At 43.2% G+C, this 22,500-nt stretch overlaps 1 protein-coding gene and 1 long non-coding RNA gene across 7 annotated transcripts in view; both read right to left on the bottom strand.

Annotated features, from left to right (window-relative positions):
• Positions 1–22,500, bottom strand: part of LOC127374530 (transcription factor COE3) — a 149,503-nt gene that overhangs the window by 66,709 nt on the left and 60,294 nt on the right. The gene's annotated exons all lie outside the window — the stretch shown is intronic.
• LOC127374695 (uncharacterized) overlaps positions 20,230–22,500 on the bottom strand; it is a 2,559-nt gene continuing 288 nt past the window's right edge. The window contains exons 1-2 of one of the 2 annotated variants that reach the window (XR_007887192.1): positions 20,737–22,500; positions 20,230–20,625 (exon numbers count right to left, since the gene is read on the bottom strand). The exon at positions 20,737–22,500 is cut by the window's right edge and continues 288 nt beyond it. This is a non-coding gene — a long non-coding RNA (uncharacterized LOC127374695). The remainder of the gene's footprint in view (positions 20,626–20,736) is intronic. The other variant, XR_007887193.1, reaches the window with a different exon arrangement.

The following is a 22,500-nucleotide window of genomic DNA, read 5'->3' as shown; positions in this document are numbered from 1 at the left end:
CCTTCAAGGCTCTTCCAGGGAGCTCCAGGGGAGAAAAATGTTAATGTTCCTGTTAAATGACTTCAGCAGCAATGATCTTAAAGCCACGGAGATTCAGTTAGCATTGGTTCACAGTGACGTCACAATGAAACTACAATCTGAAGTTAAAGGAAGAGAAGCTAACGTCAGTCTCTTCTGTTCCATTCCATCAGACCACGGGGGTTAAAACTGACCCCTCACAGACCGCTGGGAGTCTGTGAGGGGTCAGAGGTCGTTTACTGCTCATTTCCAGGAAATACTCGGATCCTTAAAAACCCTCACAATGTCAATGAAGGTCTTATTGTTTCACTCTGAACTCAAACTTTCCACAAGTTCAGTCTCGGCACAGTTCATGTCCCATAATGCAGCTCTCTGTGTCTTTATTTGGTTTTCCAGGTATCCGTCAGTAACCTGCAGTAACCCCGCGATCGCTCTGCGGGTCGAACTGAAGGATTTCTTTATTCTCTCTGGATGCAGAAGATCCTTCAACTTCTAGTCTGATGAAATCCTCCTAAAACCCAGCAGATCAACCGTAAACCGCCTCAAGGTAAAAACTAAAACCTGGACCCGCTCTTTCCTGAACAGACGTGAGGTCTGACGTACATTTCATCACGGCTCAGCGGCTCCTCGGCAGCTGGTCTGAGATCTGCTCTGAGGTCAGATATCATCAAATAAAGAGACAACGTAGAGCCGTAAGCAGCTGGAGGGGGGGCGGCTCTTTGGGGGGAACCGGATCAGATCCAGACTGAAAACCTCGATGAGCTCCAGGAGGCGTTTCCTCCAGCTCACCTCCGTATCGTCTCTTTAACCCTGTACGTGGTCCACATGTCCCTCCAGGACGTCCCTCCACTGGATGAGGACTGATCCTCATCCTCAGAACTACAAATAATGTCATTGATCAACAGGAACTACGGGAGCCTGGAGGTCTAACCTAAAGGAACTAAAGGAAGTCACACCTCCATCAGCTAACATCAGCTAACTTCTGCTAACATCAGCTAACTTCAGCTAACTTCAGCTAACTTCTGCTAACATCAGCTAACTTCTGCTAACATCAGCTAACTTCAGCTAACATCAGCTAACATCAGCTAACGTCTGCTAACATCAGCTAACATCAGCTAACTTCAGCTAACATCAGCTAACATCAGCTAACATCTGCTAACATCAGCTAACATCAGCTAACTTCAGCTAACATCAGCTAACTTCTGCTAACATCAGCTAACTTCTGCTAACATCGGCTAACATCTGCTAACTTCGAAATTAGCAGCTAAGCTTTAATGTTGACCAACAGCTAGCTGAATGTTATTATTGTAACATTGGTGGAACCAGAATAAGGTTAGCTATGGTCATTACACCTCTTTTGTTTTTATGTTTTTATGTTTTTATTACCCATTTAGCATAGAGATATAACTAGCTAGCTGTTGGTCAGCTAGCATCTAATTTCTGACATCAGTGTTTCGTTCCTAACTTTAATGTTCGAGGTCACTAACTTTAATGTTCGAGGTCACTAACATTAATGTTCGAGGTCACTAACATTAATGTTCGAGGTCACTAACTTTAATGTTCGAGGTCACTAACATTAATGTTCGAGGTCACTAACTTTAATGTTCGAGGTCCCTAACATTAATGTTCGAGGTCACTAACTTTAATGTTCGAGGTCACTAACATTAATGTTCGAGGTCCCTAACTTTAATGTTCGAGGTCCCTAACATTAATGTTCGAGGTCCCTAACTTTAATATTCGAGGTCATTAACATTAATGTTCGAGGTCATTAACATTAATGTTCGAGGTCCCTAACTTTAATGTTCGAGGTCCCTAACTTTAATATTCGAGGTCATTAACTTTAATGTTCGAGGTCCCTAACTTTAATATTCGAGGTCACTAACATTAATTTCGAGGTCACTAACATTAATGTTCGAGGTCCCTAACATTAATGTTCGAGGTCACTAACTTTAATGTTCGAGGTCCCTAACATTAATGTTCGAGGTCACTAACATTAATGTTCGAGGTCACTAACATTAATGTTCGAGGTCCCTAACTTTAATGTTCGAGGTCACTAACATTAATGTTCGAGGTCCCTAACTTTAATATTCGAGGTCATTAACTTTAATGTTCGAGGTCCCTAACTTTAATATTCGAGGTCACTAACATTAATGTTCGAGGTCCCTAACATTAATGTTCGAGGTCCCTAACTTTAATCTTCGAGGTCACTAACATTAATGTTCGAGGTCACTAACATTAATGTTCGAGGTCCCTAACTTTAATGTTCGAGGTCACTAACATTAATGTTCGAGGTCACTAACATTAATGTTCGAGGTCCCTAACTTTAATGTTCGAGGTCCCTAACATTAATCTTCGAGGTCACTAACTTTAATGTTCGAGGTCCCTAACTTTAATGTTTTAATGTTCGAGGTCACTAACATTAATGTTCGAGGTCCCTAACTTTAATGTTCGAGGTCACTAACATTAATGTTCGAGGTCATTAACATTAATGTTTGAGGTCACTAACTTTAATGTTCGAGGTCCCTAACTTTAATGTTCGAGGTCACTAACATTAATGTTTGAGGTCACTAACTTTAATGTTCGAGGTCACTAACATTAATGTTCGAGGTCCCTAACTTTAATGTTCGAGGTCACTAACATTAATGTTCGAGGTCCCTAACTTTAATGTTCGAGGTCACTAACATTAATGTTCGAGGTCCCTAACATTAATATTCGAGGTCCCTAACTTTAATGTGAGAAATTAGTAATAGTTTGAGCTTTGTTAATGTTAGCTGACCAACAGTTAGCTAGGTACCCAGCTAGCATAACATTGGTAGCAACAGCGTATGTGGTCACCAGATCTGGCCCATAATTCATTGCTGTAATTGGGCGGAGGCCAGACAGTACATTTCTCACAAAAGCTACAAGAATAAGTTAACCAATCTATATTTAACTAATACATTGATTATTTAAGATATTACAGATGTTAGCTTGAATCCGACAGCGAGCTAACGTCTGTATTTGGATCATAAATCCTGATAAAAGATGTTTTCGCTATAAGATAAAATATAAAGCTGGTATATACACTCTGATTCACCTGCTGTTACATCCACCTAAAGGTCAGATCACACAGTCAGTGACAGTAAAGCTTTCTCTGAGCACTCATTTATAAAGAACATCTTCCTCTCCACTTTTATGATTCATTGAACACTCGCTGCTCACGCCTGCCTGAGCAGTAAATTCTTAATATGTACAACATGATTAAATTATTGCTCCACATTCAATGCAGGATAGACACTAACCATTTTAATTCATGTTTAACATTTGTGAAATATGTTTTCTTTTGCATTTACTCCGTCACTACACTGGTTTTTAAAGGGACATTACAGTGTTTCCGTCAGTCAGACACTGGTTTCTATCAGTCAGTCACTGGTTTCCATCAGTCAGTCACTGGTTTCTATCAGTCAGACACTGGTTTCTATCAGTCAGTCACTGGTTTCCATCAGTCAGTCACTGGTTTCTATCAGTCAGACACTGGTTTCTATCAGTCAGTCACTGGTTTCCATCAGTCAGTCACTGGTTTCTATCAGTCAGACACTGGTTTCCATCCGTCAGTCACTGGTTTCTATCAGTCAGACACTGGTTTCTATCAGTCAGACACTGGTTTCTATCAGTCAGTCACTGGTTTCTATCAGTCAGTCACTGGTTTCCATCAGTCAGTCACTGGTTTCTATCAGTCAGTCACTGGTTTCCATCAGTCAGACACTGGTTTCCATCAGTCAGACACTGGTTTCTATCAGTCACTGGTTTCTATCAGTCAGACACTGGTTTCCATCAGTCAGACACTGGTTTCTATCAGTCAGATACTGGTTTGTAATAATACTACATTGCAGTTTAAAGTGAAACTATGGACATTTGAAAGAAGAAATACAACCATTTTCTTACAGATCACTTATAGATGAAACTACTACTACTACCAGGCTACTTACTGCCAACACCAACTAATCCTTACACTAATCCCATTGATCATTATCACTACTACTACCCAACTACACACCATCAGTGTTATCAGGTTGCTGTCACTGCTTCTACTACTTAAACTACTACTACCACTACCACCAACTACTGTTGCTATTAACCCTACTAGTATTCTATTAGTCTGTACTACGACTAATACTGCTAACATCACTTTGAGGACCAGTAAAGTTAGTACCCTGCTACAACAGTATGTCTAAGACTTCTGAGCCATGTGTAGTATTGTGTAGTATTATTATGTAGTAGTATTAGTACACTAATCAGCTATAAACTGCAGTTTAAAGTCTCTCTGTGTGTTTTCTTTATTTCTGTGATCATACGTTCAGAGAGCAGGTTTATCTCTCACTCATCAGTCTGACAAATGTTTCTCTTTATGTTCATTATTATTCCAAACAGGCGTCTCGCAGCTCGTACAGCCGCTGAGGTATTTAATTAAGTGTCTGACTGCTGATGGCTGAACGTCCAGCTTTATTGAACCAAAATTAAAGGAGAAAAAAAAGAAAAAGTGGCCATTTGAATAATCGCCTGGGGCCTGCCTTCCAACCATTTCATTTCAATATCTCTCCGTGCCACTTTAACCTTTCCTGCTGCCGCTCCGACTCTCAGACTGAGGGAAAATAAAATGTTTCTGTGTGTCACCTGAAACTTCTCAGATTCAATAATTACCAACACAGAGGTTTACAAACTGGATCTTTTTCTTTTTTCACTGTCAGCAGCTGTTTATTAAAGGAAAATACTGTCTTTCTAAAGTATCCCTGTATGGAAGTCTATGGCTGCCAATATTAAAATAATTGAAATTTAATTGAAATTGAATCCACCATTTGTGCCGATTTTATTTATTTTATATTATATTTAAAAAGGTAGATTATACTTTATTGTAAAATCTTCTCCAAAATCAAAATAAAATGGAAAGCTCCGTCATTGAACATTTCAGGTTTAATATTTTTAACTTGGTAAACAGTGTGCAAGTTGAACTTGAAAATGTTATTTTATTTTTATTATTATTATGTTTTTTTAATTATACATTGTCAAATTGTTTGGAATTTCAAAAGTTTTGTTTTGTTCAAAGATCCTTTGCACATAAATGGAAAATCTAATTTAAATGGTTTTATTTTAATGTTGGCGGCCATAAACTTCAATAGGCAAAGTTATATGTTGTTATTTCAAACAGTTTTTTAATGGACATCAGTGATGTTTTAGTTTAAAGTATTTGTAGAAAATAATCAAACCAATCCCAAAATACTTGTTATGGTCCTTTTCTTAATATCAATATATCTTTATTGAATAAATATTGTTAATGTATTTCTACATATTATATATTATATAACTGACTTTTGGTTGTTTTTCACGTGTTGTAATTGTTAATTTTCTGCTTTAATGATTTTAATTTGGATTTTTCATTGTTGAGATTTGAGTGTTTTTGGACTTCCTGGAGTTTTATTGGAGATGCTGGTAGTTGAAGTTTAAGAACTGTTAGTGATACTGGTGGTAATAATACTGTTTAAATATAGAGGAAGGATATTGAATTTACACACACACACACACACACACACTCACACACACACACACAGAGCTGATTGGTTGCTGATAAAGAGGAGGAATAATGATGCAACCATTACAAAGTGAATGTAACTTACTCTCCTTTGAAGTCGGCACCGAACCACGCCGGACGGTGGGGCCAAATTAAACACACACACACACACACACTTTAAAAAGAACGAGTAAAGATAAAATTACACCTAATTGGCACAAACAGCTCGGAGAAAACATGTTTTTTTTGTGGACTGTTTTCCTGCTGCAGATTTCAGGGTTTTAGAGCTCGCTGCTATTCTCCATCTGTTTGGCGGCGGCTCCACTGCGCTGCGCTGGGACCAGCGGTCAGCAGCAAGGTGAAGCCAGCCGCACCATCTGGCCTGACCTTGGGCCGCACTCGGTACAACGGCGGCTCAAATATCTGAGGCAGGATCGGAGAAAGGAGGGACAGAAAGAACGTGTGTCTGAGCGCTGGTTCTTTCATCAGGTTGTTAAAAGCAAAGACTGTTTGCTGCTCTCCGGTTCTTCAAAGTGTTTTAAAAATCACACAAGAGACGAACCTTCTGATTCTGAATCAGCAGAAATCACTGATGGGTTGACAGATCTTCTTTTGGATAAAAATACTGATTTACTTGGAATAAGTGTTTGTATTGTGAGTGGCTGTTTTCCACTGTGGGAATGTCACATAACATCACGTTCTCCACCCCTTCGGGGACGAGTTCCTGGGACTAACTTCAGGCTGAGGAGGTCTTACTAAATTCAAGTACAGTGCTATTGATCCTGAGTTGAGCAGACAAACAAAACAGTACAAACTGGTTCTTTACATTGGAGGCTGTTATTGGGGTTGTGTTGAAGTCTGTTCTGAACAAACCAGAGTTGGTGATTGTTGGAAAAACTAACAGAGACGTTTCTGCCTAACCCTAACCCTAAAATTACTGTTTTTCTCAATGGAGTCTGGTGGCTTTGAACAGAGCAATACTACGACTGTTTGGTACTGGCAATTTTCGCAGAAAGATAAATGTATTTAATATTTACAATCTACCTCTTCACTGTCACTGTCTGATAAAGGTTTAAAATGCAGGTTGAAACATACTATAGTTAAACTCTAACAGAACAGTTCCTCCCCAAATTGGAAGCAAAACACAAAAACCTGGTCAACAAATATCAATAAAAAGATAAATGAACCCTCCATTAAACTCTGCTACCAAATCTGACCTCCGCCCAGCCGTAAACCACGCGTCAAACAACGCAGTCAATCTGAATTTATATCACATTTAAAACATATTTATTTATTTTCCTTCGGTCCATTATTCCCCCGCCCAGGAGAGACAGAGCGACACCTCGTCCACAGAGCGGACTGATGTCAGCATCCATCTTTTCATATTTCCAGCCTGCTGTAAGTGGATTACCGATGAAATCACTCTCAGTTAATGGCATCCAGACGGCCGAGAGACACAGACTCCCACAGAGAGAGAGAGAGAGAGAGAGAGAGAGAGATTCCTGCAGTGTGGATGCTCTGTAAACTCTCTCCGAGCTTCAACACAGATCTGGTATTTCCCAGGAATTCTCTCCAAATATCTGCTTTCACTTCCCACCTGAGGGATTCTGAGTGTGTGTAGTTCACATGATCATGAGTTCAGTGAGGCCTCCGCACAACAGCTGCATAATGCAACCTCCAAACGCCGATATTACAGCGAAACAAGCACATCAGCTGCAGATGTTTCCTCCAGTTCCTCCTCACAGGTGCTTCATCAGCACAGGAAACATGGAGAAGACATGGTAGATTGTCTCCTTTAATAACTGTAATCGACCAATCACACCGTCAGATCATCAGCAGATAAAATGAATCAACATTCTTCATTTAAGTCAGTTAAACTGACTGTGCTGCATTCACTGACCACCATCAACAACACGACACGACACGAGTTTAAATCACTGAGGTTAAAGTGTTTGTGTTCCTGATTCTGATCCTGAATCTGATCCTGAATCTGTTGACACCTGAAACCGATGAACCGATGAAAAACTGCTGCTGTACAGCAAAAACATATTATAACCAACGAAGAAAAGATCAACAGATGATAAATAACAACACAATGTACACACACACACACACACACACACACAGAAACACAAAGTCATTCTTAAAGGTGATTTACTGTATAAATAAAGTTTGTTTATTAATGTACTGTACACACACACACACACACACACACACACACACACACACACACGGTGGTCCTGAGGCATTACAGACCATAATAATCTGTATCTGTACAAACAGGCTTCAATCAATGAGACACTTTATTACAAATATCATCAATATTTATTAAAGAGGAGATGAGGATGAGCTGTTGGTTGTCCACGGCAACCTGCAGTGTGTTTGTGTGTGTGTGTGTGTGTGTGTGAACCCAGACAACCTCGAGGGTCACAATCTGCATTGAAACAAAGCATCATGGGAAATGAAGGCTGCCTGTATGCTGACCTGCAGCGTGCTTGACTTCCTGTTTTCTGTTTGAGAACTCGCACACACCGAGAGCAGACGAGTGTGTCATCAGTCAGTCAACCAATCAGAATCAATCAATCAATCAGAATCAATCAATGTCTGAATATTTTTCTGCAAAAAAATTAATTTATTGATATAAACTTAGTAGTCACTTCCTGTTTGAGCTGACCTCACAGTGACCTCATAGTGACCCCCCTCCTCCTCTTGGATCAGCCCCCCCCCGTGGAGGACTGTGGTACCTGATCCAGATCCTGCAGGTCCTCGCTGTGGATCTCTTTTCTCCTGCGATCCAGCGGCGCCTCTAAACGCCTCATCAACATGTTTAATCAAATTAGCGAGCAGCCAAAAATTGACGCTTTTCATTAATTATACAGGATAATTCTAATTGCAAATTCAAATGTATTCTGTGGGAACAGAAGGTGTTCAGTAATATTTCAGGGAATTTGCATATTAAATGGGGGTCGCGCTGCATTATGTATGCTAATGTATGCGCATTGTCTTTATTTTTAACTTGCGGGCCATATGCGCGGCTGCCTCTCGGAGCAGGTGAAAACAGGCCTGAGTGTTTCATTTTGCTGAACAAACGCCACGAGGACGCTTGTCAAGTGCTGTATGGTCGGTGTCAATCTCCACTTCCCGCTCACGGTTTCATTTCCTGGTTCCTGAACTCACTTTGATCCGGTGGTGGAAGTGGCGAGTTGTGAGTTGTGGCGACGGGAAGCTGCAGCTCGTGTTTTCACGGCTGTTTGTGCTGCCAGCAGTCGGTGATGACACTGCAGCGTCAGCGCAAACAGAGGGCAGGAGTGTTACACAGCAGGAAACAAACGCACCTCGACCACCGCCACCTGCACGCCGCCACCGACAACACACACACGCCTCAGATACACACTGCCAACACACACACACACACACACACACACACTGCCAACACACACACACACACAACACACACACACACAGATACAGATACACACTGCCAACACACACACACACACACACACACATACACACACACAGATACACCCACACACACAACACACACACACACACACACACACAGATACACACAAACAACACACACAAACAACACACACACTGACGCTGCAGTCACTCAGTATGGAAGTCATGGTCAGGAAACACAGGCTGCGTTCACACTGCAGACACAAACTGAGCCAAATCTGATGTTTTTATGTTTACTGGTACAATAACATTTACTGCAGACAGAACTTAAAGCTCATTCTCATCTGTAGATACAGGGCGGAGGTCACATTAGACTGTTTTTTCATGATAGTGTGAACGAAACAAATCACATTGAATCTGATCTTGTCAATTCTGATTCAGAGCACTTTCGTACGTGGTTCAGAATTTATGTTACTTGTTGCTACATTGCTCTAGATTGACATCCTGTCCTCTGTGACCTGTGACCTGTTCACACTGGAATCTGAAATGGGCCTGGGGCATTTCCAGTTTTTCTGGTGATACATTTTAGCTAATCTTTGGAGCAGTATTTATTTATACCAACATGCTAGCATGACATGGTTGGTACTGACGGATGCGTTAGGTCCTGTAGTTTTATATGATACCAGAGCCTGCTACAGTCGCTGAAAGACAGTGTGAGTGGAAGAGGGTAATAATGCAATCCGATCTCAGGAGTAGCCTGACATGGGCCACATTTAACAAATAATGTGAACAGCCGAACAAAAACCAATCATATCTGCTCAGTAAATCAGAATAGACTCGCAGTGTGAACGCAGTCTTTTTAGTGTTTTTTGTTTTATTTTTCAGCATTTTCTGTCTCTTCCCGCCTTCAACAATCAGCTCCGAAACAACCGACGAGTTAAACAACTCAAAGCTGCTCACCTGGAAAGACTTCAACATGTCTGACTGAGAGGGGTGAGGAGGAGGGTGAGGGAGGAGGGTGAGGGAGGAGGGAGGCGTACCGGAGGGGAAAGACTACAAAGCAGATTTGTAGCCTTTGAGATAATAGGTGTCATTAAATTTGTAGGCCGTTTTCTCAGGATCGCTTTTAGACAATCGAGTTGTTTTAATGTTGGAGGAGCTGCCCGGTCCTCCATTTGGCAGAGTCCCAGATCAGCTCCATCCTCCTGTTGGAGGAGATGAAAGCTCCGCCGTGGAGAGGCCAACAATGCCTGGCTTTTTGGGGAAAATTGAACATCATTTACACAGAATTACTGTTTCTGTTTGAACTGCGGGAGGAATGAGAGCTCTGTCAGAGACATTAGAGGGAATACTAAAACCTGCAGCCCTACAGGTGAAAAAAGCAACACTTCCCTCTTTAACTCGGCTGCTGTCAGAACACACCGGAGGCTGGGACCTTGAATGTTTGATAAATAGTGGAAAACCTCCACAGCAGCAGCACAAACTCAAATCAAATCTTTATCGAGATGCTCTCCCCGACGGCGGCTCGTCAGACCTGCAGCTCCCTCCTCGACGCTTTCCACCCCGAAGCTGCGGCAGCGTTTTGTGAGGTGTTAACACGACGCAGGATCAGAGAGGAGGAGGAGGAGGAGGAGGTCCCGAGGAAAAATAAAGATTAATTAAAAAGCAGCCGAGTGTGAGCGAGCGCCGTGACACGTTAGAGGACCGAGTCACTTAATGAACTGAGATCACAGCTCCGCCTCCTCCTCAGAGACGCAGTTTATTAGGCCGACACACACACACGCCGTCCGGACGCCTTTCACAGCACACGACGGAGCTCTAACTGCGGCTCTTTCTGAGGATTTTATAAATGACTCATCAGTCGTAACCTGAAAACAAAACCTGCAACGATGGCGTTCTTGAACCTTTAAAAGTTTCTGACACCAAGAAACAGAAACTCTCAGTTCTCTAATGAAACATCTTTTATCAGCCAAAGAGAAATATTCATAATTCTTACATTTGGATTAAAGAAACCAAACAAATGTGCCTTATAGCTTGTTCACACAACTTCCTGTCTTAGCTGATATTGATCCTGATCAGCCAGTGTCAGTAATCAATACAAAGATTATTAGATAGATAGATAGTATAGACAGTGTTGGCGCAGCAGAGTGTGCTCTGCAACATAACGTTAGGCTCTAATCCAACTAATAACTTCAGCCTTCAGCAGTCAGCTAGTGTTTCTGTAGTGGAGACTAAACGTTAACAATGATCCATATCAGCAGTTTGAATCCAACTAAAAGCTCCCTGCACCAAACTCCCTTTAAGAAATATCACATTTTAACAATTCCTTGCTCTGTCTGTTATTGATTCCAGCAGTTGGTTTTATTTTACTAAGAACTAAGATAGCATAGCCCCGATCAACCAAACTCCATTCAGAAAACAAGCGTTTTTTTAAGGTCATCGTCTTGCAGACCAACAAAGTTTGAAGTCAGACTTTTTACAAACCGCCATCATGATGTCATTATTTCATCATCATATTGATCAGTTAATTGACATTAAATCACAGAAACAGATGATTATTTCGGGCTCAAGCTGCTGTAGATTAAAGGGTTAATATTCACCCTCCGTTACTCCTGTGAGTAAACTAGTGCCCCAATGAGAGAGAGAGAACTACAGCAGATATTCTCTGCCTTCTTTTGAGTGAGTTTATAAACGACAACCTGACAGATCGTGATTGGTTGTTCACAGGTGACATCACAGCCCAACAAGGACGACTATAATAAACACGACTTTGGTAAAATGAGGACACAAAGAGCGAGATTAGAGAAAGAGAGAGAGAGAGAGAGAGGGTGAGAGAGAGAGAGAGAGAGAGAGAGGGACAGAGAGAGAGAGGGTGGGAGAGAGAGAGAGAGAGACAGAGAGAGAGGGTGAGAGAGAGAGAGAGAGGGACAGAGAGAGGAGACAGAGAGAGAGAGGGGGGGAGAGAGAGAGAGAGAGGGACAGAGAGAGACAGAGAGAGAGGGGAGAGAGAGAGAGAGAGAGACAGAGAGAGAGAGAGAGAGAGAGGGCGTGCAGCCAGCTCGACCGTTGATCGTCCCTCAGTGGGAAAGTGCGACCTGGCAGTCGACGGGCGAGTCGCTTTGGCCCGCAGAGAAGAACCAGACCGGCCAAAGGAGAGCACACCAAGGACAAAACCAGCCCCCCTTGGACCAGAGCTGGACCAGAGCTGAGCCAATCTGGACTGAGCCAGAACCAAAAACACCACAGACACACAAACAGCAAACACAGGAACCACACTCACGTCCATATTTTAGACTGTTTGTACATTTAATATCATACTGCATCAAACTGTTTATCTTACAGGTGGAAATATTAATAAAATGACTAAAATATCCTGTAAATTTACATATAATGTTAATAATGTAAAAAGCTGTAACTGTAAATAATCATAAAGTTATTGCTTATAAACAGACATACTGACAGATATGTTGTATAATGAATAAATGTTGTTTATCAGTGTATAAGGTAAACTGTCCAAATACAGTTGTTATCAGTGTAAACAGCAATAATTACTGTAATCTCACAGATAATGACTTTTATTACACTGCTATAAAAATCCTCCTGTATAACTTCTGTTGGATCAGACGCAGTAGCAATCGTTAGCCATTAGCTGTTAGCCGTGCTATTGTTTACTTCCACTGCCCAAAACCAGAAAGTGCTAAACAAATAGATAACAGTTTGATAGTGAATAGAGTAATGGAACGGCTCCAGATACAGCCAGAGCCTCAGACTCCGAGGGCCACAGAAAGGTCTCAGATCATTTGATTAAGTGCAGATTTGTTGTGAACGTGCGTCCGGAGTCGGTCTGTGTGCGTCCGGAGTCGGTCTGTGCGTCCGGAGTTGGTCTGCGTGAGTCGGTCTGTGCGAGTCAGTCTGTGCGTACCGGAGTCGGTCTGCCTGAGTCGGTCTGTGCGTCAGGAGTCGGTCTGCGCGTCCGGAGTCGATCTGCGCGTCAGGAGTCGGTCTGTGTGTGCGTCCGGAGTCGGCCTGTGCGTCCGTAGTCGGTCTGCGCGTCCGGAGTCGGTCTGCGTGAGTCGGTCTGCGCGTCCGGCGTCGGTCTGCGGCGTCAGGAGTCGGTTTGTGCGTCCGGAGTCGGTCTGCGCGTCCGGAGTCGGTCTGCGTGTGTCGTCTGCGCGTACGGAGTCGGTCTGCGCGTCCGGAGTCGGTCTGCGCGTCCGGAGTCGGTCTGCGTGGAGTCGGTCTGCGCGTCCGGAGTCGGTCTGCGTGAGTCGGTCTGCGCGTCCGGAGTCGGTCTGCGTGAGTCGGTCTGCGCGTCCGGAGTCGGTCTGCGCGTCCGGAGTCGGTCTGTGTGAGTCGGTCTGCGCGTCCGACGGGTCAGAATGTCCAGTTTAAGATGTGAAGAATTGTGTGCATATATTATGGTGCATGTGTTAAATAAGGTTGAGTTTAATTGTTCACTGTGTGCTGCTGGAGCTCCTGGGAGGTTGGAGGTAACAGAAGGAGGCGCGTGCGGACCCTCCTCCTCCTCCTCCTCGTTTGGATCATGTGACTCCGTCTGAACGACGACCTCCAGTTTGTCAAATTAGCTGAACAGCAGAAACACACTGAGTTACACAGTCAGATCCAATAAAAGGCTTCGGCTCATTAACTCTCTTTTATCTCTGTTTACACCCCCCCACACGCCCTCAATGAAATCCCATAATTCATTGCTGCTGTTGCTGCTGCCAGTAAAATCAGTCGATGAAGAAGAGCTGAAATAAAAACACTGATTGCTGCTGTATTAGCCACGTTAGCATTCAGTCCCAACTACTGGATGAATTCATGTTCCCCACAGAATCGTCTCCTCTAGCGCCACCATCAGGCCGACATATGATTCACACTCCCATCAGCCTCAGCTCTACTTTCTGCTTAATGCTAGTTAGCAAATGTTAGCATGCTAACACGCTAAACTAAGATGGTAAACATGAAAGTTACTGAATAAAACAGGTTGTAGGTAAAGCAACCGCTCCAACAGTGGGACAACTGAACACTGATCACCTCATTACCTCAAATCATCAATAAAATGTCCTTTTTTTCACATAAAAAAGATTAAAATACTTTTTTGCAGATATTTACTGTTTATTTAATAAATGAAACTGTTGAATTCAAGTTTAATACTGTCATAAAATTAGTGACAACCGTCAGTGAAAAAGGGATTTCTTCTGTAATTTTACATGAATTTGTTTGTTAATTGACAGAAATCTTGTATAATTATGAAAGTTTTTACAATTCTTTTGTAGTTTGTGTTACTTAAAATGTTTTAATTTTTTTAGTTAAGATAACTTATCACATTACAGTTGATCAGGTCACCATTAAAAAACTGTTCTTTTACCTGGTCAAATAAATAAAATAACCTGAAGAGATGAGGCAGCTCTGCAGGGGGAACTTTATTAAGTCTGTAATCAACCAAACTGTTCTTGTGATTTCATGAACACACAGTTTACTTTTCCTCAGATGTTCCTCAAACGTTCCTCAGACGTTCCTCAGACGTTCCTCTCCTGCACACGTTTCTGCTGAATTCTTTATTAAGTTATTTAAACTATAAAGTATTTAAAGTATGAAAACTGGACAGAAGAAACACTTTGTGCACAAGATCTGGCTGTTGACTCGTTGTTGTGAGAGAGCTGCTGACAGTTTGTGTAAAGGTGAAGAGGTCAGGAGCTGTGGGGGGGGGCAGTTATGGGAGAGAGGGGGGTTGTGGGATTGGACGGGTGGTGCAACATCTGTACTCAGCTGGAAGAAATGAGGTTTCCCAAGAGAAACTCCCATCATCCACTTCCTCTCCTCTCTCTCCTCCACCCACTGCAGCCCTCTCTCTCTCTCTCTCTTTAAATAGAGAACATATGTCGCTCTATCGCCGACCGGAAGCTGCACATCATGGATCATAAAGTTGGTGGAAGCTGCGAACCTCCGAGGATCAGTTACACATCATCAGATGAGTTAAATGCTGCAGGTTCCTTCACATCGGAGGGTGTTTACAGCACAAAGAGAGGAACCAACAACTCAAACTGCTGAGGAAGAGCAGGCAGGTGAGGATGAGGAAGATTTTCACTGTCAGACCCAAAACCAGTAACCAAAGCGCTGAAAGACAACTGAACTACGGCTTCGATCGGGGCGGAAATCTCAGGTCGGAGCCAGAAACAATATAGTTAGGTGAAGTTTTGGGCCTGAACACAAATTTCCACTTAAGAAAAGAAGTTAAAGTGAACTACTCTTTTATATAGTGAAAATTATAACAAAGTCACATGCATTCTTAATAAAAATATTAAATATATTTTTAAAACACTATCTCATTCTGTCTGAGTCCAACCTATGGTGGCAGTTTTGGGCCCGAATCTGGCCTGAAACGGGTCTATTCGGGGCAGAGAATCAAAGCTTTAGGTTGTACCACAATAAAAGTACAACAGTGATCAAATACTGCATTCCCATTCCCAACTTCAGATTCACTGTCAGATAAAAGCTTTGATTGTTGGAGATTTTAAAGCTTTCAGATCGATTAAAGACGATTAAGGAGTTGTATCAGTCCCAGTTCAAACTGGTAATGTGAATAAAGTAAATAAAGTCAACTCAATATCAGCACTGTTCTTATCAATATCTACACGGATGATTTCAGCGTCAGTATTTGTTCAGCGTTTATTCTGTTTTTATATATAGCAGAAAAAACAGACACAGAAAACGTTCAGTCACTCAATCTTTCAGTCCCTCCAGGATTTTAACAATCACTGCTTCTCCCACGCTGTTGGACAGACAAAGGACGTCCCGGAGGGGCTGCGAGCCGAGCTGCTGCTAACGTTAGCTCAGCTTGTTTCTCTGATAACTTAAGATCCAGACGTCCGATGACTAAAATCCTTCATCCGGTTCAAATCTAGAGTTAAAAAGCACCAAGATCTAAACAGTGGATGGTAACAATGTGGCTTCAGACTGGATAACAGCTAACAGACTGATGTTAATGCTAACAGCTCCCAGCTTATGGTTTCATGGTAACACACTGAGGCTAAAGCTATAGCACTAGAGTTTATACACAGTTGAATGAGAGATGTTAGAGATTATAGATTTGATGCAATTAATCGAATATGACAATCCTTAAAATGCCCGTCCCTCATTGATTCCACTCCATACGATAAATATTCAACTTCAGCCCACAGCTGGTTAGCTTAGCTTAGCATAAAAAACTTGAAACAGGTAGCTAGTTTTTGTACAAATGAAACAAACAAGACACTAAGTGTTTCTCAGTAAGCTTTAGAGCTGTATCTAGTCTTCATGCTAAGCTAAGCTAACCAGTCGGCTCAACTCTCTGCAAGAAAGTGAAACATTTCGAGATACTGAACAACTCTTTCAGGGAAGTAAAAGTGATTTTTTATCATTTTTCAGTGTAAAGTAAGAATCTGCACAGTAACCAGTTGCTCCTCTCGTCAGATAAAAGTAGTGAAGGAAAAGAAGCAAGTCTCTCAAACAGAAACACTGAAGTCAGAAGGACCAAACTGGACTGAAGTGGACTGAAGTGGACTCAGGTAGTGTGCAGTCTGGACCCTGCAGCAGGTCGTCCAGCTGCGACTGCGGCAGGAGCTGCAGGTCGCAGCCTGGATGTGAAGCGGTGGGTGGAAAACCAGAGCAGGTCAACTCAAGGTCAACACTAATCTGCGTACAGCGGTGCGGCGCTCACTGACGTCCCCCGAGAAACAGCTGGAGGGCGCCTGCGCTTCTCCTGCTGGAAACTGGAGCAGCCGACGCTTTTTATGGAAAACTTAGTGAAGAAATTAAAAAAGGGACTCTAATGAGTGACAACAGCAGAAATGATGTTTTCAACACAAACAACCTCCAGATTGCTGTAATCAGTCTCACTGAGCTTCTCTACATGAGCGTGGAGCTCTGCAGGAGTCAAACAGGAGAAAGATGATGTGAGAAACAGAAACACACACATGTTCTCCCCCCTGAGCGAGGGGGTACCGAGGGGGGAGTCTGGTGGGACGTCCCGCGGGGAGTTGGGAGAGTCGAGGGCTGACAAATGTTGGTGATTTGTGACAGAAAGCAGAGGCGAACGTGGAGCGCTTGTGAACGCGGCTTCAGTCCGTCCGGCTCAGAGAGGAGCTGAAGTGGTTCTTTAGAGTGTTTACATGACGCAGGAAGTCTGAGATTTACTGTAAAATACTGTATGAAGTCAAATACTGTAAAAAAGTTGTTTTGTGAGAACTTTGCCAACATGGAGGGAGTGAGAGAAAGAGGAAGAGGAGGAGGAGGAAAACAAGTGATGATGCTAACAGAAGGAGGGATCCTACTGTAATGTAAGGTATACAAAGCACATCAGTGAGTCATTCAGATGCTGCATGTGTTTATAATCTTGTTGCCATTTGGAAACAGGATTGTTAGGTTTCATTTTGAGGCCGTGTGGAGACACAATGAGCAACAAGTGTGTAAGCAATCAGCAAAAATCTGAAAGTACTCGGTGCAGAAAAACAGCCGTCGGGAGAGTTTTATTATTACTTCTTCAGCTCTTTACAGGTTTAAGTAGCTCAAGAGGCTTCAGATAGTCAGACAGATGAGAGACAGACAGACAGACAGGTGAGAGACAAACAGGTGAGAGACAGACAGGTGATCAAGGAGGCTGCAGACTGACCCTCAGTCCCCAGTCAGCGACACACACTTCATTACCGCCAACAGGCAGGAATCAAACACTCGGCCGACATTGAATGGCTATCACTCACCGCTGTGTGTGTGTGTGTGTGTGTGTGTGTGTGAGTGTGTGTGTGTGTGTGTGTGTGTGTGTGTGTGAGAGAGTGTGTGTGACTGACAGGTGGAGAGAGCTAACACTGTGAGTGCATTAATTAATGACTGACGGCTAAACAGCCACAGCAGTAATAACAGTTAAGCCTGCCGGCGCTCGGGGGCCACACTGACTCCGATCGATGGATCAATGCTTGTACTCACACACACACACGCACACACACACACACACACACACACACACACACACACACACGGGTGAGTCTATCATTCTCACTTCCTGTACGCACACACACCTGCTCTCCGAACTAGGTGGCCCGGCGCCCCCGGCTCGGCTCGATTTTAACGGACACGGAGCCTCCAGAGGAACGAGGAGGAGGAGGAGAGCTCCAGCACTCACTTTGTCTTTGTCTCTTTCACTCAACTTCCTTTTCTTTTTTTCCCAGCATCCTCTAGCAGCGGCCGGGACGAGCTAATTAAAGGGTGACCGCGCAGGATCTGGGGGTCTTTGATTGGAGCGTCAGGTTTGGTTTTGACAGGTCGGATTAGCGAGGTGTGATTAGGGAGACGGTCCACGTACAAAACGCTAAGCCCCGCTGTAGAGCCCGGGGAGGGAATGCCGTGCATGCTGGAAGAGAAAACAGAGGATGATGCCCCCCCACCCCCCACAACACGCCTGCTTCCTCACCCACTGTAACCCCTGTAACCCCTGTTTGTGTCCACATAGAGAGCAGTGGTTCACTGAACTACTGCATCCTATCATCTTCTGCTGTTCTCAGGTTTGCCTCCAGATTTAAACACATAAACTATATTTATTTTACATTTTTAATAATATTTTCTACATTATATTAATGATAATTTGTCATAAATGTCTCAACAAGAAGCAGCCTGATACAGGCAGCTTTGAGGATTGTTAAATTGTGTCTTTGGGATAGGGTTGTCCTGAATACCATATTCTTTGGGATTTGGGGGCTTTTTGGGGCTTTTTTTAATTCACCATCCACGATCAATTAGCTAATCCTTCCCTCTCCTGTCTACTGACAGTGTCACACGCTCTGCAGCGAGAGAGAGGCCCAAACTCACCTGGGGCTGTTGACTGAACACATATGTTTTTGGGTGACTTTATAAAACAAGCTGCTGATAAAGAAAGTAGAAAAAAGGCAGACAGATATAGCCGGTGTCTGTCCCTGAGACACAGAAAGAGGTCTAGTATGTGTGCGAATATCCGAATCCCATTAATGAAAAACTAATATTTGCCCAGCAAACAAACGTACGAATAGCCAAATATTCTGGTCCAGCCTTAGTTTAGGATTTTTGGGGGGCAATTTTATGAAACATGCTGCTGATGAAGAAAGTAAAAAAAGCAGACAGATACTGTTTGTGTCTGTCCCTGAGATACAGAAAGAGGTGGAGGTGGGGCAGGCTGGTGTGCAGTAAGAGGCGGGGGTGTGTGTACGATTATCTAAATATCTACCCAACAAATAATAGCCAAATATTCTGGTCCAACCTGAGTTTTGGATGATATCTGTTTGAATCCTCACACACTTTAATGAACATTGTCTGAAAGCACAAAAGCTCATGTCTGTTTGTGTAAAGCATTAAAAAACTCCAGTGTTTGTGCCTTCATGAAATTGGTCGAATATCACTTTGACGTCTTCCGTTTGCTTTAAACTTTGGTAAGTAACAAAGTCAGTTTAGCAAAAAAACAACAAACTTATACACGTATTTGTGTTTTATTTTTATTACATAATGTGCTTTTATTTGTCAAATCTTGATTCCTTCCTGTTTCCTGCATTCACCTTTATCTGATGATGACTCACAATTCACTAAATAACTAGAAGCAATCTGATAAAACGTGATTCTATTAAAGGTTTCGTATCAATGAAGTCGTCTTTTTGTCTTATTTTCCATCAGTATTGCTGTGTGGTCAGTCTGGTTTAAAATTCACCACCAGGATTGCTAAATACTATAAAAACCGCTCATGTATGTAAAGCAAATATGTCCCATCCTGCTTCCCATACATCCAGCTGTAAAAGAGCCTTTAGTGTCCAGCTGCTGGACGTCTGCACAGTTTATCACCAGGAGAGGACGGAGGTGACATCAGTGCCGAGGTTAACACATACGAGTTTAAACAATAGAAAGAGGGAAGGAAGGAAAGAAAGAAAGAAAGGATGGAGGAGGGAGGAGGGTAACGGGGGTTTATGGGGGAGAGGGGAGTTTTGGCAGAGCAGAGTCTTCGCTCGGCTGGCGGCGGCGTGAAGCGGACTCAGGGGCGTCCTTACTGAGCTGCCGTTAGGCGTTAAATGAACACCTGGCCACCGAGTCTCAGGCCGGGACGCTGGGTAGTGATGAAGAGGAGGAGGAGGAGGAGGTTTTAGTCTGCAGATGGGGAGGGATCAGCTACACAGGAGGCTCCTGATGGTCAATGTAGGAGTCTTAAACTAATGTAGGCTGACTGGTGTGTCTGTGTGTTTGTGTGTGTGTGAGTGTGTGTCTGTGTGTTTGTGTGTGTGTGAGTGTGTGTGTGAGTGTGTGTGTGTGTGTGTGTGTGTGTGTGTGCGCAGATGTGATGCAGCCATTCTGATGTTTAATTATCTTCATCAATCACCATTTTCTGTCCTTTATTTCAGATATTATCTTCATTTATTTCTTTTTAAAATCTGTAACATTTCCTCATTAAACAGTGTTTAAACTCTGGAGCTCTGTTCTATAATCTATCTATAACCAATGGCATCATATCCCCTTTGTGCATGCGTCATCCATTAAACCTGACTACAAACACTGACCAGAACCCCTGACTACAACCATCAACCACTGACTACAACCATCAACCACAACCACTGACTACAACCACTGACTACAACCATCAACCCCTGACTACAACCATCAACCACTGACTACAACCATCAACCACAACCACTGACTACAACCATCAACCCTGACTACAACCATCAACCACTGACTACAACCATCAACCACAACCACTGACTACAACCCCTGACTACAACCATCAACCACTGACTACAACCATCAACCCCTGACTACAACCATCAACCACTGACTACAACCATCAACCACAACCACTGACTACAACCACTGACTACAACCATCAACCCCTGACTACAACCATCAACCACTGACTACAACCACTGACTACAACCATCAACCCCTGACTACAACCATCAACCACTGACTACAACCCCTGACTACAACCATCAACCACTGACTACAACCATCAACCCCTGACTACAACCATCAACCACTGACTACAACCATCAACCACAACCACTGACTACAACCACTGACTACAACCATCAACCCCTGACTACAACCATCAACCACTGACTACAACCACTGACTACAACCATCAACCACTGACTACAACCATCAACCCCTGACTACAACCATCAACCACTGACTACAACCATCAACCACAACCACTGACTACAACCACTGACTACAACCATCAACCCCTGACTACAACCATCAACCACTGACTACAACCATCAACCACAACCACTGACTACAACCCCTGACTACAACCATCAACCACTGACTACAACCATCAACCACAACCACTGACTACAACCACTGACTACAACCATCAACCACTGACTACAACCATCAACCACAACCACTGACTACAACCATCAACCACTGACTACAACCATCAACCACTGACTACAACCATCAGCCACAACCACTGACTACAACCCCTGACTACAACCATCAACCACTGACTACAACCATCAACCACTGACTACAACCATCAACCACAACCACTGACTACAACCATCAACCACTGACTACAACCACTGACTACAACCATCAACCACTGACTACAACCATCAACCACTGACTACAACCATCAGCCACTGACTACAACCACTGACTACAACCATCAACCACTGACTACAACCATCAACCACTGACTACAACCATCAGCCACTGTCAGTTTCGGGGTCACTGGTGTAGAAACCTTTGAGAACCAAATGGCAGAGCGTCACCAGCTCAGTTTATTGGAGTTCAGACGTCCAGATGACATTTATAAGAGACTTTTATTTCTACAGTTATTCGTAAAAACTGTCAGAATAAGTTTAACACTTAAAGAACAGCCTGTTTGTTCCATTAACTCCTGTGTCTGATCTGCTTTCTCATAAATAAACTTAACATCAAAAGTTGAGACAGTGTGAAACTTCCTCTCAGTGTCTCTTTCTCTGAGGTGAGACAATATTTGTTTCACATGGTGTGATCTATTTTCTGCTCGGCTGCAGGTTTTTTGCTCCCGCAGCAGGTGAGGGGCTGAGGGGGCTATACGGGGGGGGGTACGTCTGGATTAGCATTAGCTAAAACTCTCCACCAGCCTCCCCGAGTGTCATCCAGCCTGCTTAAGTTAAGGTGCAGCGACTGGCGGTGATTTGCATAAGTAATTAGCTAATGTGCTGTTCAATTTCTCTCCCATCTGGCTTGCTGAGCTACACCTCATTTCTCAAATTGACAGGCCGGTCACTATCGCTACCCACACTGCAACAAGGCGCCCACCAAATTAATTTGTCAACCTTCTCCTGTAATGGGACGTTCACCTTGAAAACTCAATCTACCTGAGGAGGTGAGAGTCCGAGAGCGAGGGAGCGAATGAACGGGCTGCAGCGAGGAAGGAGGCGCCGAAGATTTCTCAAAAAATACATTCTTTGAAGAATAAGGAGCAGAAAGCAGGTGGTGCTGGGTGACAGCAGGTGAGATTGGACAGAGGGAATATTGAACCGCAGCGT

This window comes from Dicentrarchus labrax, unplaced genomic scaffold (assembly GCF_905237075.1).
Source record: "Dicentrarchus labrax unplaced genomic scaffold, dlabrax2021, whole genome shotgun sequence".
NCBI classification, from domain to species: Eukaryota; Metazoa; Chordata; class Actinopteri; family Moronidae; genus Dicentrarchus; species Dicentrarchus labrax.
Note: the sequence above shows the minus strand (reverse complement) of the source record. Positions and strands in the feature narration are given on the sequence as shown.